This window comes from Perna viridis, chromosome 15, assembly GCF_037379345.1.
Source record: "Perna viridis isolate PV_CMFRI_1.1 ecotype Kerala chromosome 15, ASM3737934v1, whole genome shotgun sequence".
NCBI lineage: Eukaryota > Metazoa > Mollusca > Bivalvia > Mytilida > Mytilidae > Perna > Perna viridis.
The window spans coordinates 26116636-26134777 of NC_142459.1; the positions used below are offsets into that span (position 1 = coordinate 26116636).

General features: G+C 34.0%; 1 pseudogene; it reads right to left on the reverse strand.

Annotated features, from left to right (window-relative positions):
- LOC148597618 (kinesin-like protein KIF2A) overlaps positions 1-17514 on the reverse strand; it is a 35974-nt pseudogene extending 18460 nt beyond the window's left edge.
- Between the last annotated feature and the right edge of the window lie 628 nt (positions 17515-18142).

Sequence of the window (18142 nt, forward strand, 5' to 3'; positions counted from 1 at the left end):
ATTTCAAATGATGTTGATAGCACTGCAGCCAAATGCAATCTACCATGTTCTTGCGAACTTGCTCCGTATTTATACCTTCGAAATTATTCATACGCAGGCTCATGATAATGATTACATGCAAGCAAACAAAAGAACCTTGGCTCATAATATGTCCCTAATGTTATTTCATAATTGTGTAAAGATCCCTGTGGTTCTCTTCCATGAACTTGTTCTTTTTCTATAAAACTCAAATAAATTGGCTAGTGTTTCCATTGATGCTGTTGCTATGTGAAGTGGTGAAATATGTCACTACAAATAGTCCATGGTCCCAAACATCTTTAGGTTTGAAATGTCGAAATAAATATCGAAACTGCTATCATTCTAGGAGTCAACATTTACATTAAACAATATCAAATTGATAAAAATATTACTTAAACCTAGGTTGAAATTTTATGAAATGCCATCCCCAAAACCCGGGAGTGAAAGTAAACGAAAATAATGTCATTCATAAACACTGAAGACGGTGTCATGCTACTTCATTAAAAATATACTATAATCAATATTTGACGTTTGAATAATAAATTAAACTTGTCAATACTCTTCAAAGGTAATGTTTTTCACATGCAATATGACTCTTCTGAACATGGAACCCAACAAATATAGTGTTTTTTGGACATGTGCTTGAAGCATGTTGAGTGAACTTGAATCATTCCAGTATTTAAGAATATATTGTCACGTTTACAGTAACAAGGAGACCTCATGCACATTACAATACCATAAAACAAAACACCCTCCTCTGTCATAGAATAAATCTCAAAAAGTCTTTAAATAACAAGGGTTGGTCTGTGAACGTTTAAATAACCACTTTTAGTCTGTTACCATTCCTCACCCCGTAATAAAGATTCTGAAAAAGTTTAATTAAATTCCTACCGATGGTGTAAGAGATGGGTACCCCGTCCCCATATTCATAAAATCAGTACCGGTAATTGTTTCTGCGATATACGCCATTTGGTATTAAAAACAATACCATAGCATAATTCGACAATTTTGGAGTCTCATAAAAAATGTGGAAATCATCAATTTGACAGAAAAAGTGCTATTACTTTTATAAGGTTGGTTGTGACAAATAAAACAATCCTTTATACATGGATTTAAAAGGATGATGACAGGCAAAAAGTGATAGCATAAACTCCCATTGACCTTTGGTTAAGGGGAGATAATCTTGTAATCCATTCCTGCAAGAATCTAGAAAACAACTTACTTTTCTTGACAACATTAAGTTGTCTAGCTGAAGGACCATCACCATCTGGCTTATTCCCCTGCAAAATAAAATTTTCTTATGTTCATTCAAGTATCTCATAACTACATTCTCTCAATAAAGAGCTTTGCCATGAGTACATGATACACCCATTGGCTAATATACCAAACAAAATGCAATAGGGCATGAAAACGGAAAGTCCCACATTTTTTCATGAAAAAGTGCCAAAATCGCAAAACGTGAAATTTTTACAGAAAACAAAATTGACCAGCTTATAAAAAATAATACTACAACACATCTATCATAATTAAACAAGCATTCTGAGTGCATTGCATGGCAATACAAAGTCCTCTACTAAAAGAAATCACTGTTGAAGAGAACTGAATGCAAATTTCATGCAAAATTTGTTATAAAAAAAAGTGCGGAAAACTTCAAGTCTGCATTAATTTTCTTAGTCCACGGGCCATAACTCAGCATAAAATTGCGGACCAAAACTAAATTTAAACTTGATCTGTAACTTGCCATGGTAAAGCATTGTTCCAAAGAAAAACAGAGAGTTATTCACAATTAATCAAGTTATTGTCTGAACATAATGAAAATGCTTGTTTTTGACCTCTTTTCCTCTAATTCCTAAATGGTTTGAATCACTAAACCCAAAAAGCCTTTCTTTTGTGGATTGACACTTTGTAGTACTGTTTCACAGGAGATCCATTCTTTTATAGTCAGGTTATTGTCCAGACATCATGAAAATGCTTGTCTCAGGCCCTTAATTCCTGAAAAGATCAAGTCACAACCTCCAAAATTGATCCAGGGCTTCGTTTGGCAGTGTTCATTCCAGGCCATATCCTTGGGCCATTGGCATGGACATTTCAATATGACAAACAAAAAGTGTGGCATGTGTGCCCTGCGGGTGCACAGTATTACGTAGGTTGATCTCTGAATTTCCAGATTTTTTTCAGTTTCATGTCAAGATGCATGTTCGTTATTTAAAGCACCAGTAGCCTTGACCACAACATGAGAAGCAAAAGTAAAACTTTTTCTGGACAAAATGACTTAATGACAAACTCTGCAGCAACATAGAACCAACACCAACCTCATGCTGATGTATGCAACTTGGTGAACATCCCTGAAGCACAAAATCTACACCCAACAAGCCTGAACACCAGAGGAAACACAATCCGATTTATTGTATTATTCTACAGGACTGAAATATACAAATGTTCATTCTTCTCATCTGGCGTCAGACTATTGATTCACCTGTCTGAATTTCCTGCCACCGTACAAGCCCTTGAATCCTTCAAATCAGGGCTTGTTAAGATGAAGTAGATGTTGCACTTGTTTATATCGATTTTAACTAGCACGACACATACAGATTGCAGTCACCACCACATGTAAATAGAGCACAACCTTCATCACTGTACATACACCCTGCACCAAAGTGTCATGATGCTGCACTGTCCTGAGAGCAGAAAAGAACCTGAGGATAACTTATCTACTGGTTGAAACTCTCCTGTTATCCAAAAATGACCACCTATCAAACTGGCATATTGGCTTCCTTCTATTTGAAAATGACCCCGTTTTACTGTCAAGGGGGCTATTGTGCAATTTTCTTGTTTGAACACTGCTTTGGTGGTATAGCACCACGTGGTACAATTTCATAAAGATCTATACACTTGTACTTCAGTTATTGTCCTGTCATGAAATAACAGACAACAACAGGATGATACCATTATACCACTGCAATTTTTTGCAGCCGTATAAAAACTTACCTTTGATGATTTCGTCTCTCTTCCTGACGGAGCGGTGGGGGCAGACTGCAGGTCAGGGTTCAACATAAAAATTGCTTCTACTTCAATCTATAAAAAAGATAAATATTTTTAATGGCTTATTTCAAAAGAAATGAAGACGTATTTCAAAATGTTGACCTAAAGTTTACATCGATTTATGTGATTGAAAAGGCTATACATGTATATGTAATTTTTAGGCAGGCACATGGGTAAGAGGTAAGCCAGATGCAAAATGGAACTTGCAATTAAAGTTGCATACCAAATATAAAGTTGCATGAAAAAATATGCCAGCAGTGTTCTCCCCGTTATTTTTTAAGTAGCACAGTGCATCCTGGCATAGCACAGCTCTTATGGCCTTCCTCCAAAAGTATAGCACAGTGCTCAAAGTGCATTCTAACTAAAATGAATTACTGATAGCACAGTAATAAGAAATCATAGCGGTGCAAAGTACAGCGCTATAATGGCCTGGGAAGAACACTGGTGTGGTGAGAAACAGTCATCAACAAATTTTAGATACATGCATATATGTATAAATGTATATAATTGCTAATTTGAATTTACTATTGTGTGAGTATACTATGGCAAATAATATTATTATAACACCATACTTGTCTTGAAATACAAAGATATCTATTAAGACTACTTTTGTATAATTTGAATGAGTTCGTCAGTATACTTTATCACAATATTTGGTCACGCTATGATTAAGTAAAACCCAGGAAATTAGTTAGCCCCCTTTGACCTTGACACTATACAAAACTCAAATGCTATACTGATGCAACAAATATGGTTAAGATTCTTACACAACTTAGTCATCACAATCAGATTCTGATGTTTAAGACTAAAGTTCTGATTATGATTTACTGTCCTGAGCACTAGTGGAACTGTCGTAATGTTAAACTCAGACTGTAAAATTTATTACCTCTTTGCCTTTTGTTTTCTCCTTTTTCGAACCATTCAACGGTAACACTCTTTGATTCAGCATTTACATCACTGATTACAGCTGAATGAATCCTCCCTAAAGTTTGAAGCAAAACATTAATGCAAGATGTAATCTAAATATGCATGTACATGTTGAATGTATAATGAAGAATGTGTAAACAATTAACGGAGTACATATGTACATTGTATGTGTGCCAAAATACATAGTTTACTTGTATGGGGAAAGCTTCCCATTCTATGGTATATGGGGGATTGGGTATGGGGATGGGAATGTTGTATGGGGGGAATGAGGTAATCAGGTTCAAATCCATTATTGATCTAAAGAAATATATTACATGTATATTTAATTAAAAATAACAGCTAAAATGTTTAAGAATTTAAAAATATAAAATTTAAATCGATAATGAAAATGTTTGATAAGAAATACCCAATGGAGATTGTATGGGGGATGGGGATATTTGCATGGGGAATTATCAAATAACAAAGACAATAAAGACAAATCTTATTTGAATACCCGACAAGACCAGAATCTTTCAAATTTCTATTGCACAATTAATATGGTCATTATTTGTCGATTTAAGAGAGTCCAAATTAAAAACAAAACTAGATAAAGTGATGCCCCCGCATTTAACCTTCATACATCTATATCATAACTCATAATTGTAAAAAGCACTTTGTCAGATGTGTTATTGTGTCTGTGAGACACATGCCCCCGCATGTGGTTTTGAGTAAAACTCAGCATAGCTGAACGAACCTTAAACTCAATCTGTAACTAATCATGACAGACTCACATACTAAAAACCAGTCAAATATCTTCAAGCATTTACAAAAAATGGCGAAAAACTATTATTTCAATACAATTTTTAAAGTCCAAGGCCCATATTTTTGGTAAAATTCAGCGTAGCGGAACGAAACTTTAACTTGATCTGTAACTAATTATGAAAGACTCAAATACAAAAAATCAGTTCAATATCTTCAAGGGTTTACAAAAAGTGCAGAAAACTGTTATTTCCATGGAATTGTTTAAGTCCAGGGCCCATTATTTTGGTAAAACTCTTCGTAGTGAAACGAAACTTTAACTTGATCTGTAACTAATCATGAAAGACTCACATACAAAAAATCAGTTCAATATCTTCAAGGATTTTTTAAAAAAAGTGCGGAAAACTTATGGGACGAACAGAATTACGGACGGATGGACAGGGGTAAAACAATATGCCCCCTCAACTTATCATTGCGGGGGCATAAAAAAAACTAGATATCAATGAGATAGGAATCATCTCTGTGGGCCCCACTGTCAATTAGGTGGTAAACAAGCTGATATGAAGAATTATTTGAAGTTATTACATAGTCTCGTTATGTGCGATTTTATTCTAAGATTTTTTAGTGCTTCTTTTTACCTTGACCTTTGACTAGGAAGTTGTACATACATTGTGACCAGTGTTCTAGCTAGGATTTGAAAATTGAGGGGCGGAGGGAGGAGGGCACTTTAGCGCGTAGCATTTTTTTTTCAACAAAAAAGGGACATTGATTTTGTATGTTTGTGTTAAGTGAGTAATTTGTATTCAATTGCTTACCTGCCAACTTTTGAAAATGAAGGTTGCATCATAATTTGCAAACTGAGTAAATTTGACTGCATGATTAATATACGCATGACACCCTTATTGTATTGAAAGACCTTTCTCAGATGACCAAGTGCTTTTACAAACAGATACATCTTATATAACACAAATATATAGAGGTGAATAAGCTGACAATGTATCACTGAAGCCTTAAGTTCCTCTATAAAAGACTTATGAAAATTCAGTTTCAATGTGAAAAAATTGTAGTGATATTTTAAATTCGTTAACTTTCTTGCAGTGAAAGTATTAACCTTAACTTACTAGGGGGGTTTTAACGTCCATAACTACCCTGTCGGGTCTTGCATGGACGGTTATTAACTCTTAATGATAAGGGCAACTTATTCTTAACATTTATGACATACTCTGAGGTGAAATGTTGCATGAAATGTTACAAATATTCAATATTGCTCAACTGAAATATCATTGCAATTACAAATTATGGAAAAAGTCCTTTACTGTTGAAGATATAGAAATTGTTTTAAAATATTGAAATTATAAAGGAGGCAACTGACATTTCGAATAAACAAACATGTGCAACATGCAATTGTTTACACCGATAGTTCTACAAAATTTAGACCCGTCACACACCCTCTGGTGTTGGTTAATATACTTGAAATGAAATTTTTGTATATATGTAAACAGTTTATTATTTGAAGTTAAAATTATAATGCATGGAAAATGTTGTACCAACTTAGTAATGCCTTTCAAAATTTACTCAGTTTCAGCAATAAAAGTAAATGCATATAAAATGCCAACAAAATGGAAACGATATCTTTTACAAAGTTTGGTATACACGCATTATAGTTCTGTTAGTTCTACTTTGAAAATGGCAAGGTGGCGACCTTGGTTTTCGTTTAGTTACGAAAGCTGTTTGTCGAGACTTGTCTTTTAGTCATTTACATATAAGTTTTCACCTAATTTGAAATTAGAAAATAGTATTGATTTTTTTTATTTTTTACATTATTATCAATTTAATTTGATATTAAATAATGTAAAAATAGACGTATGATTATTTAATTTGGTATTCCGCATACTACGTGAAGAAAATACATATATACGTTCCAAAATGTAAGTGAAGTATAAGTTTTATGTGTCCTTAAAATTTGAGAGTAGGGAGAAAAAATCTTTAAGTCATTTTTTTTTATAATATGTTAATTTTTGGTGAATAAGATTTATTTCATATAATTTAAAAATTTTTTGGTAGCTTTATGCAATTTCAAATTTTATAATTAATTCTGTTTCATTCTAATATCCATAATTAATGTTATCAGGAACATATAAAATGGACAAGATTTTTTTCCGATATTTTCCTTATTATATTTTCCATTAAATAGTACGCATGAATCTTAGTTCTGGATTCGTAAATTGTTCGCTCTGTAAGATGTTTAATTTCATCTGTTCCCAGTTCGTCCAATGATCGATTCCATCACTTGTACGATCTGCACTACATGACATTGTAAGAGTCCCTGGTTGGAACAGGAAACTATGAACTGTTTGGTTCTTTTAAGACATATGCTGTTACGTATCAGAGCTTGTTTTCAAAATCTTCCGAGGAGAAAGAAATTCTGTATCAGAGATTTGTATTAGATAAAAAATAATTCTTCTAATGCTGTTCGTTCAATATGTGGAAAACATGCAGTGCCAACATACCAGAGACATAAAAAACCCAATCAATGTTAAAGACCTCGTGCAAATAGAACACAGAAAAGATTTTCAACTATTTAAAACTGTATGACTTATTCTTAATACTGTTTATTTATTCATTTCTTTAAAAGCTTTTTCAAAATCACCATTACGATTTTTCATAAAAACAAGAACAAAAATTGCAACAATAAAAACCCACCCTAAAAATTATTTCAGCTCAATTAAAGAAACATTGATTAATCTATCTAATATAATTACTTTCATTTAAGCCCCTTCCACTTATTCAATTAACATTATATATTTCCAACAGTCTAATCACACATAATTCCACTACTGAAATATAATTCTGAACTGTTTGTTAAACACAACAATGTTTATTCAGTCGGTATCTATTCAGTCATGGTCTGTTACACATAGGATTGTCGGCACATGCCAGAAAGTTTAGCACAAAAGACTACAGATCTAACGATTAAATGACTGTTTTTACACTAAATTTAGTTTTTTTGTTTGTTTGTTTCTTGGGGTTTAACGTGCGATCAGCAATATTTCAGCTATATTCAGACGATGGACATGAAATTGATGATAAAACGTGAAATGATGATGAAATGAAAAAGGGATGGGACACAAGGACAATGGGGTCGACAGATTTTGATTGCCACTTGAAATAGGGAGAGGTGGGTAGGGTCGGGCAATTTAGCCTCCTGTGGCGGAGCCCTATGGTTCCTACTCCGGGAGAATACCACAGTAGGGTTCTTTAACGTGCGAGGAACGTGGCATCTTTCCCAACACGGTGCACCACTATGGTTTGCGGTCAGGTTTTCCGTATTATAGCCTGACAACCCCAGCATGTAACACGCCAGGGGTACCCCATTCCACGACCTGGGGCACACATCCCAATTGCTCTGTGGGCACTATTCTGAGCACTATTTAGTCGCCTTTTACGACAAGCTTAGCGCTGCTGCAGGCCTATTTTTTAACACCCAGACCTGCACGGGGCACTAGATTTAGTGTATTTTATTTAATTATAAATTACTATTTCAATGGTAGTACTTTTACTTCAGAAATATGTCACCTCATTGGTCTTAGTGCACCTCTTATGGACCTAAAGCTTTAAGACCGGTCTTTGCAGTGTTTAGATGGACAGAGGAGAAAGAAATTCTGTATCAGAGACTTTTGCTAGATAAAAAAAATTCTTCAAATGCTGTTCAGTCAAAATGTAGGAAAACGTGTAGTGCCAACTTACCACAGACATAAAACAACCCAATCACTGTAAAAATAACCTCGTTCAAATACAACACAGAAAAGATTTTCAAGTTGCCTTAACAATCATTGCCATAAATGTTATTAATGTAATAATTATTGTTTAACTATTCAAAACTGTATGACTTAATACTAAAATTGCAATTAAAACAAAAAAAAAAAAAAAAAAAAAAAAAAAACATTATTTAAGCTCAATTAAATAAACATTGTTTAATTAATATATCTAATATAATTACTTTCATTTAAGCCCCTTCCACTTATTCAATTAAAATTATAATTCAAACACTCTAATCACTCATAAATTCCACCCTTAAAATAACTCTAAACTGTTAACACTGACAATGTTATTCAGTCAAGTTCAGTCAAGGTCTGTTACACAAAGGATTGTCGGCACATGCCGGAAATATTAGCACGAAAGACTACAATTCTAACGACTAAATTTAGTGTATTTTGTGTATTTTTTAATTAATATTTCAATGGTAATACTTCAGAACTAGAGGCTCAAGAGAGTCTGAATCGCTCACCTGGTTAACCATTTGCTTATTTGAAAAACTTGAGGAATGAGACAGGCTAAGTTAAAATCAACTAAATTGTCAAATGCAAGAAATGCTTTTCATAGCATTTTCATTACCTGAACCAGAATTTTGGTAAAGGCAACAATTTTTGAATTTTTTTCAAAAACCTGTCTTATGACCCCTAAGTTCCATTTTTAGTATAGGCAGCCATATCTATTCACGGATTAAATATCACAACAGTCATTTTAAGCACAATACACTAAAGAACTATTATACTTTATTTTCCTTCAATGATCTGAAATGGTTTTTGAGAAGAAGATTTTCAAAGTTGTACATGTGAAAAAAAAAAACAACAAAACAAATTGTTTCAGGGTTCGCAACTCCTACATTAGTCAATGAATGGTATGAATTCGGCATAGGTCCTTCGCATGACGCTTCACAATTTAACCCATGCCAGAAATTTGCTAAGGCAACGGTTTTTGAGTTATTTGCAAAAAACTGCCATCTGACCCCTATGTTCTATTTTTAGTAATGGTGGCCATGTTTTTCATGAATCAACAATCCCAATAGTCATTTTGAGAAGATTTTCAAAGTTGCACATGCGAAAAATTAAAAAAAAAAACTGTTTCAGGGGCCGTAACTCCTACATCAGTTGACAAATTGTTTTGAAAATTTTGGCATAGGTTCATCTCATAATGCTAAACAATATTACCCCAGCCAGAAATTTGCTAAAGGCAACGGTTTTTGAGTTATTTGCAAAAAACTGCCATCTGACCCGTATGTTCTATTTTAGTAACAGAGGCCATGCTTTTTCATGGATCAAAAATCCCAACGGTCATTTTGTGCAGAACAACCTAAGGAACAATCATGTCAAGTTTAAAACCCATCAGTCCAGTAGCTTCAGAGGAGAAGATTTTTTAAAAGTTGTCCACGACGACGGATGCCAAGTGATGGCATAAGCTCACTTGGCCTAGAGACAGGTGAGCTAAAAATGTTATCTCATGGGTGTTAGTGTTACTTTTATGGTCTTTGTGCACTAAGACTGGTCTTTGCAGTATTTAGACAGACCGCTTATTGACAAATATTTTACCAGTTCTGTGTTACTATGAACAACATATAAATTAGTTACCACCATATCATACTAAGTAGAATGTCTCATGAATATCCACATTTTTTGCAATTAGTGAATTAGAAATAAATTATTATCTGCAGTTCTAAGATGAATTACTGTATCTCACGAAATGCTGTTATTCTTTTATCCATTGCTGCGCTTAAAGATGACATTACACAAAAAAATATTTTTTCAATTTTTGGTTTATTTGATTTATTACACCAAATATATATCATAAAAACGTCCCTTGTAGTCACTTGCACGGTTCAAATGAAGATAAATTGATTCAAATGACCCAAGCCATACAAATTTTAATTAGATCTAGTCATGTGGTCACGTGACCGTGCTACGTCATTGGCTCTCGATTCATTGATAGAGTGGTTGAAATGCATGGGGCTTCTACACTTTTTACATGATTTCTACAATGGAGAGTGAAAATATTGAAAGTTTTGGTTTGCCAACGAATATATTGATACAGCTGTATCAATTTAAACAACCTCGAGAAGATAATGATAAACAATGACAGAAATATTTAACTATTACATGTGTGAAGACTAGATCCACAGACGGCACCACTTCTTTTCAAAGATTACATAGAAATATTTCATTACATTCTGTCATGTTCGATTGGACTTTTTAAATAAAATAAATTAAATTCACATTCTAAGATTTAAACTGTTCTGATCTCAATCCCTTTTTACGTAACATTACTCCTGTCAAGTGTACCAGTACCTTGCAAGCTAGTACAGCTATAGGATAATACGAACATGTTTATTTTTTTATTGGTTTTTGATAATATATTTGGGAACCCATAAAGGTTTCTTGCTGACGATTCCTCTTGTTCTAAATCTTTTTTGTTAAAATAAAATATTTTACCTGACCTATAAAACAAGAGGCTCTCAGAAGCCTGAATCGCTCACCTGGTTGAATTTTGCCTTTCAATGGCAATAAATGTAACAAGAAGTTGTCCAACAATTATGACTCATAAGTCTTTGGTAGGACGTACCATTAGGATCATTTCAACAATTGAAAGTTTCTTTTAATCTATCATAGTTTTCAAGATCTTGACTGAAAACTGTAAAAAAAAAATTCTCCTTTCAAGGGCAATAACTCTTACAAGGAGTCGTCTGATAACTTTTATAGTTCCAATAAAAAGGGTCATTTCAGCTATTAAAAGAATTTGGCTAAACCTAATGGTTTTGGAGATATATGCGAAACACCACTGTCTGACTCCTATGTTCTGTTTTTAGTAACAGTGGCCATGTTTTTAGACGGATCAAAAATCCCTACATCAGTTCTATGCAGGATACACAAACAAACATTCATAACAAGTTTGTTTCCAATTGATGAAATAATGTCAGAGGAGGAGACTTTTGAAAGAAATAACATGAAAAATAGCAAAAATAGTTGAAAAAGGGCAATGACTCCAACATGGCTAAACAGATTAAAACCAAAATTTGACCACAAATAGATCTCATCATGATGACCACGTTAAACCCATGACAGAATTTAGCTTAATCTAACGGTTTCGGAGATACAAATGTATGTGCAAAAAAACTTCCGTCTGACCCCTGTGTACTCTTTTTAGTAACAGCGGCCATTTTTTAACGGATTGAAAATCCCCTTATCAGTTCTATGCTGGATACCCCTAGCAACATTCATACCAAGTTTGGTTCTAATTGGTCAAGAAGATTCAGAGGAGAAGACTTTAGTATCATTGTTAATAACGATGTGAAAGGACGCCAAGTGATGGCAATAGCTCACATGGCCAAAGGCCAAAGGCCATGTGAGGTAAAGAGTACTGTTCGTACCAGAAAAACTCCCTTCAACACTCCTAGGGTTGCCCATTATAAATTGTGTATTGTGTCCAATATTCATGTAAATTGTTTCATTTCCAAAATCGTAAGACAAAAGAAATGCAATTATATTTCAATTATCGAAGCCATACACCTGCGTCGACACCTGTGTCACCAGGCACCGAACCATGTAAAGACAAAAGAAGCCACCCATGTATATATTTTCAATGCACCCAAATGGAGATTGAGAACCAATGACATAGCACTTCCATATATGGTAAGTGGGTGTTACTTCCGGTTTTCATTTATGCATATTAGTTAGGTCGTCTTGATAAATTTTATGAAGTTTATCCCTTTATTTATAAATCAAAATTATGAAATACTTTCTTCATTGACAAAAGACAGTTTATTTCTCTAAATCTCACAATGCTTTTATCTACATGTATTGTTATGTCCCTTGTTAAATGATAATTTCTTCTGAATTCACCATTAATAACCTGCAGTGTCCTTTCTAACCAGATGGAACAGCTTCTACCATATATGACTTTAAGTAAGATTTTGGGGATACATTTTTAACTGCTGAGATTCTGACTTAGACAAGACCTATCTTATGAACTAAAATGTTCATCTTCTACGTTTTACAGCTAAAATGTAATACATTAAAATTATATTTACTGTTTACCGTCTTCATTTTGCTAAATACAGGCCTTCTATGATTTTATTTGTATTTCCCACTCATCCATTTTACATGTGTCCGCTTATATAGCAAAAAAAAGGTGTAATGGAAACATGACCCAATAATGTACCATAATTTGACAAAAGTAATCAATATTTGAGTTGGTTATGACAATTATATGTTTTTAATTTCTTTTTCCTTCGGATAAAACCTCTTAACTTACTGAAATATCTACAATAATGATTTGTTAGAATATCATGAACTTCCTGTTTTATTCATTGTTGTTCCCTATATAAATGATTTTAATTTGGGTTATTAGTTGTACCCAAATTAGAATGAATGAAAAAATGGTTGTAGTAAAACAATTTACATGGCTTGTCAAGAATTTAATTACTTACTACTGTAAAAACAACTCTGGCTTGTAATTATTAAGGTCTTCCCCATTTCAAAAGTCAAGGTCATTTGTTTTAATGGTCAAAAACTGGGTCAAACATTTTTGCCAATATGGTTCAAGATAGACAACTCAAACTACTTCCAATCAATTTAGAAGCATGGTTCCACATCCAATGATATGCCACAATGCATACTTCCGGTCAAATTTGACGGTTTTCAGAAGTCGGTGAAAATACACCGATTCCGCGACATTTTCAAAAATTGCATTTTTTTTTTTTTGTTGTATTGACTCCAGGATACCATATTTTCCTTGGAATAACCAATATAAGCCCTTTTCGACAAATTTTATTAAGGTCTTTCCCATTTCAATGGGAAGACCTTTTTGTATTTCTTCTGATTATTATTATCATTCTTTTTTTTTTCGGCAGTCATTTTGCCAAAGTTTTGGCTGAACGTATCACGACACGATTTTGACAATCTTTGGAATTCACCCTGTGAGACGTGATGATTTGTCGGTCCAGAGTTATCTGCCCCGTGGCGGAAAAACTAATTTTGCAAAAATTTCTTAAACCGTTTTAGATACACACAAACCGAAAGCTCCATATTTTTTAGAAACCCGGGTCAGAACTATTTGACAAAGTTTCGAAAAGATTTGAGATTTCCCTGGTTACGCGATTTCGCGACCTAAATTGAAATTGTTCGGTTGGTCACTGAACTTTTAAACCGTAAGTCGTATAGACTTGGGACCTTCACTGTTGATCTTAAATGATTTGCAGTATGTTTTTGTATTTCTTGGTTCTTAGTCAAACTTTGTCAGGATATTTTACCTCATTTGTATGTTCATTTCTGAATCTCTATTAGGCACTTTTTTGCTGTACTTTTTTTTGTTTAAGTCTTTGTAGTGTGAGTTATAACTACTGGTAACGCGGTATTTACTGTCTAAATATGTATCTATATAGGAAAACTCTGCACCGACATTTAGAACTATATTCGAATACAACGAATTCCATTAGTGGTGTCTTTGCCGGTTTTCGTTATTGAAAATCACCTCCTTCTTTGAAAATTGGTGCATACTTTAAAAACAGCAGTACTTACCGTAATTAATGCATTTTTTAAAAAACTAATCTAAAAAAATGCATATGATTAAAGACAATAAGTAAATAATGTTAAGACATGCGTAATGTTCGTTTCTTAAAACTGTCTTTAAAAGTATACTTCCAATACATTTTTTTTAAAAAAAGTGGCCTTAGACATATCATGGGCACCTAAATCGGGAGTGTCCAGCTTTTTATCAGTAAAAACCACTATTTACGATCATTAAATGCAAAACAATCCCATGTATGGCCTAACATTTAAACAACAGCATAGCGAGAATATCACGATAAATAAACATGTATTAATAATTTTCAATTGTCATTTAAATAGGATAATCAAAGTACTCATGTACTGAATCAATTTACATTTACTCTTTAAGTTGCCTTAAAATAGCAAGAACAGAGACTGACTTCTTGGTAATCTAAATATTTAAACAGTTATTGTACAGTAATTTTGTAAAATCACTTTCTTCCGACATTGTTGTTCCAACTTACACAATGGAGGCATATTATTCACACTTATACAAAATACTTATACTTTTGTAGAGACTTAAAAGTACGAAATAAGAGTTTACAATCTGAGTTTTATTTTGACCACATTTGTTCAATACACACTCAAATAATACCTTTACAATGCATGATTCTAAGTTAAGTGTGTTTTAGTACTTCATAGAGGGGTGGCCATTTGACCTGGAAGTGACGATTGAGACCTTTTGCTTTGCAATACTTTATAATTATCTCCCTTTGAATTTATCTATTTTCATGAAAATCACAAGTTCATTTTGTTCTCAACTGATTGTATTGATGGAATTGACAGGAAAAAATAGTTTGCAAATTTAATAATTGTCAAAACCCTCGCCTTTTAAAACATATACAAGAAATAAATATTGTCGATCGAGCCGTCTCGACAGGCTAGAACACAATAAGCCATTAGCCGTGAAACAAAGGTCATTTCTCATGAACATGATAGTTGTCAATAGAGAATTGGTGGGAAAGACCTTTCAATTGTTCTGTAACAATTGACCATTTAATTTATTTCAACATTTATTGAAGTTAGCAAAACAAACAGGTATACTCATTGTAACTCAGGAATATTAGCAATGCAACTGCCAAATATTACCCTGACTTATAAGCGGGACAAGACTAAGTTCCAGAAATTTGAGACTGAAATGGGGTCCAATTTTTGGAGGGATCAACTTATACTTGAGTATATAAGGGCAAATTTTTATTACACATATTCTGAAATGTGTTGATTTTCTCTCAATACCAAGCCACGTGCTGGCATGTTGGATAATTGAAATTTATATCCTTTCTGCCAGTATACATGTATGAAACTATGATTTGATTCAACGTCGGTTTTTTCATAATACCCATATGAAGAAGGCTTCATCTCTGCACAAGGATTTTTTTTCAGATGTGGACTGACATCTGCACTTTGAATGGATTAATCATCATATAAGTTTGTCTGATTTCCATAGGTGAGTGACTCAGGTCATTTTGCCTGGCTCATCAACATCAACCTCACCACCTTTTCTGTTGTCCTAAGTCAAAAACCATCAGTCATCAAAGTCAGACATTGTCAAGTTTAAATTCTGAAAGTGTCAGTACTTTGTAGATCTTTGGAAGTCAGCGTTCATGACGTAATTAATGAAATTATGTAATCATGTTTATGTACTTGACTTTTTATGAGCAACTCGGCGGGTGTTTCTAGAAAAAGCAGAGGACGCTTACCCTACAGGTGCACCTGGTCCATGATTCCAGTTTATATTGGAGTCCGAGTTGCTCATTTGCTTTTGTTACTTTGTATGTATGATTTTAGTTACTTTATGTTCTTTGTTGTGCATGTCTGTTTTCCATGTCTGGTCTTTGTCCCTGGATTACATTCTTTTGATTACCGCTATAATCTTGGTTCCCTTGATTACTCTATTATACATTTAAATAGTCATACGTGCATTTCACTACACCTTAATGCATTGATAGCAAGGAAAGAAAGCGATTTAAAGATACAAGTTCCTTTTCATTTAAAAAGGATATATATATATCTGCTTGGCAACGAGCTGGTGATGGACACATATGTCTGCTTGTCAGTAAGAGGATTATTAAGTTAGAAGACGACTAATTTCATTAATTTTCTCAGGGGCAATTACTGAAAACTAATAAGTAATTATTGATTTTTACAGGAAAATTTTGAATTTTTTTTTATATTTTAGTGTTTTGTGAACACACCCTACCTCAGTATTTCCATCATAACTTTGTCATAATCAGTTTGTTAATTCTATAAGCTAGCTCAAAAATGTATAGAAATTTGTCTAAAATTCATTATACTGACACCTGAGAAACTTTTGTCTAAGCAAAACACTTTATCGTGATACATACTGTATGATTAAAGCGTCAGAAATAGTAAAAATGTAGGCTAGATAATAGTTTAAAAGACATCTAGAAAAGCTACTTCAAGTTGGATCTTGATAAAACCCTGCAATTTACACTGAACCGGGAACAGTTCTGTGGGATATCAATAGTATTTTAAGTAGCATGAATAATATAATAAGTAGGAAGTAAACTGATGAAACTTTTGTAAGAGTTCACCCATTTTTAAAAATAGAGTAGCAGTCAAAAGATGAACAAGTAACCTTCCATTTTTGCTGGTTGATGGCTTCTATTGACATTCCTGGTTCTTCCAATTATTTTACTAATATTTGGAATTCCCTTTGCCGTCTCCCACATTTTACTGATGAAAAATTCCTAACAAAAGGTGGCAAAATGATAAAAGGCACAAATTTCAAATTTGTTAAAAAGGGAACCAGATACTTTTGCTTCAGACTTCGCTTGCACTTAAGCCAAGGTCATTGCCTTCCTAATATAATTTACTTCTGTAACTAAAATCCTGAATAATTTCTATCTCCCCAGTATGCTTAAGTCAAATATAAATCTCATGTTTTAAGTTGACCCAGTATTTAGACCGGGAGTCATATTTACTTTTGTACATTATATAGACTTTGTTAGGAGTGACCAGTCCCAGTATATAGTATTAGCTGTAACATCGAATCCCTGAAGGCCCATCAGGCTGATGCATCATAAATTGAAAGTTACACCAACCTGTTTAATTTAAACCAACGAAACAAATAGACACGTTCGTTATATTCGTTTCTATAACGAGTCTACTGTACAGTGCACATAAATCAACATGCTTAGCTTAAATGGTAAATGACGAAAAACCCAGTCATGCTGGGAAGTTATTATCAACCGCTTTAGGTCATATGGATAAGTGCAGATTACCGTCCGTTCTTTGAATGTCGACATTGACACCGACTTTCAGCTTTCCCATTTCATCCATGACTGTTACCAGTTGAACAAATATCTGACAAATTTATCAGTTTTTCATTTAAATGTTTGTTTGTTTGTTGGGGTTTAACGTCCGAGCAGCAATATTTCAGCTATATTCAGACGATGAACATGAAATTGATGATAAAATGAACATGACATGATGATGAAATGAAAAAGGGATGGGACACAATGACAATGGGGTGGACAAATTTTGATTACCACTGGAAATAGGGGGAGGTGGGTAGGGTCGGGCAATTGAGCCTCTTGTGGCGGAGCCCTATGGTTCCTACTCCGGGAGAACACCACAGTAGGGTTCTTTAACGTGCGAGGAACGTGGCATCTTTCCCAACACGGTGCACCACTATGGTTTGCGGTCAGGTTTTCCGTGTTATAGCCTGACAACCCCAGCATGTAACACGCCAGGGGTGTCCCATTCCACGGCCTGGGGCACACATCCGAGTTGCTCTGTGGGCAGAGCGCCCTAACCCCGGCTAGGGTTCTGAACACTATTTAGTCGCCTTTTACGACAAGCATAGAGCTGCTGCAGGCCTATTCTTTGAACACCCGGACCTGCACGGGGTTTTCCATTTAAATAAAGTAATTTTAAAGCCTCCCGTTAAAACATTTGAAAGGCATGTACGCATGCGTACAATACTCACTAAGTTTACTTCCTGAAATCGCTTGGCTTTTCGGACCAAAAGTAACACGTATCATTTTAACACGGTTATTTTATGAGGGTATCAC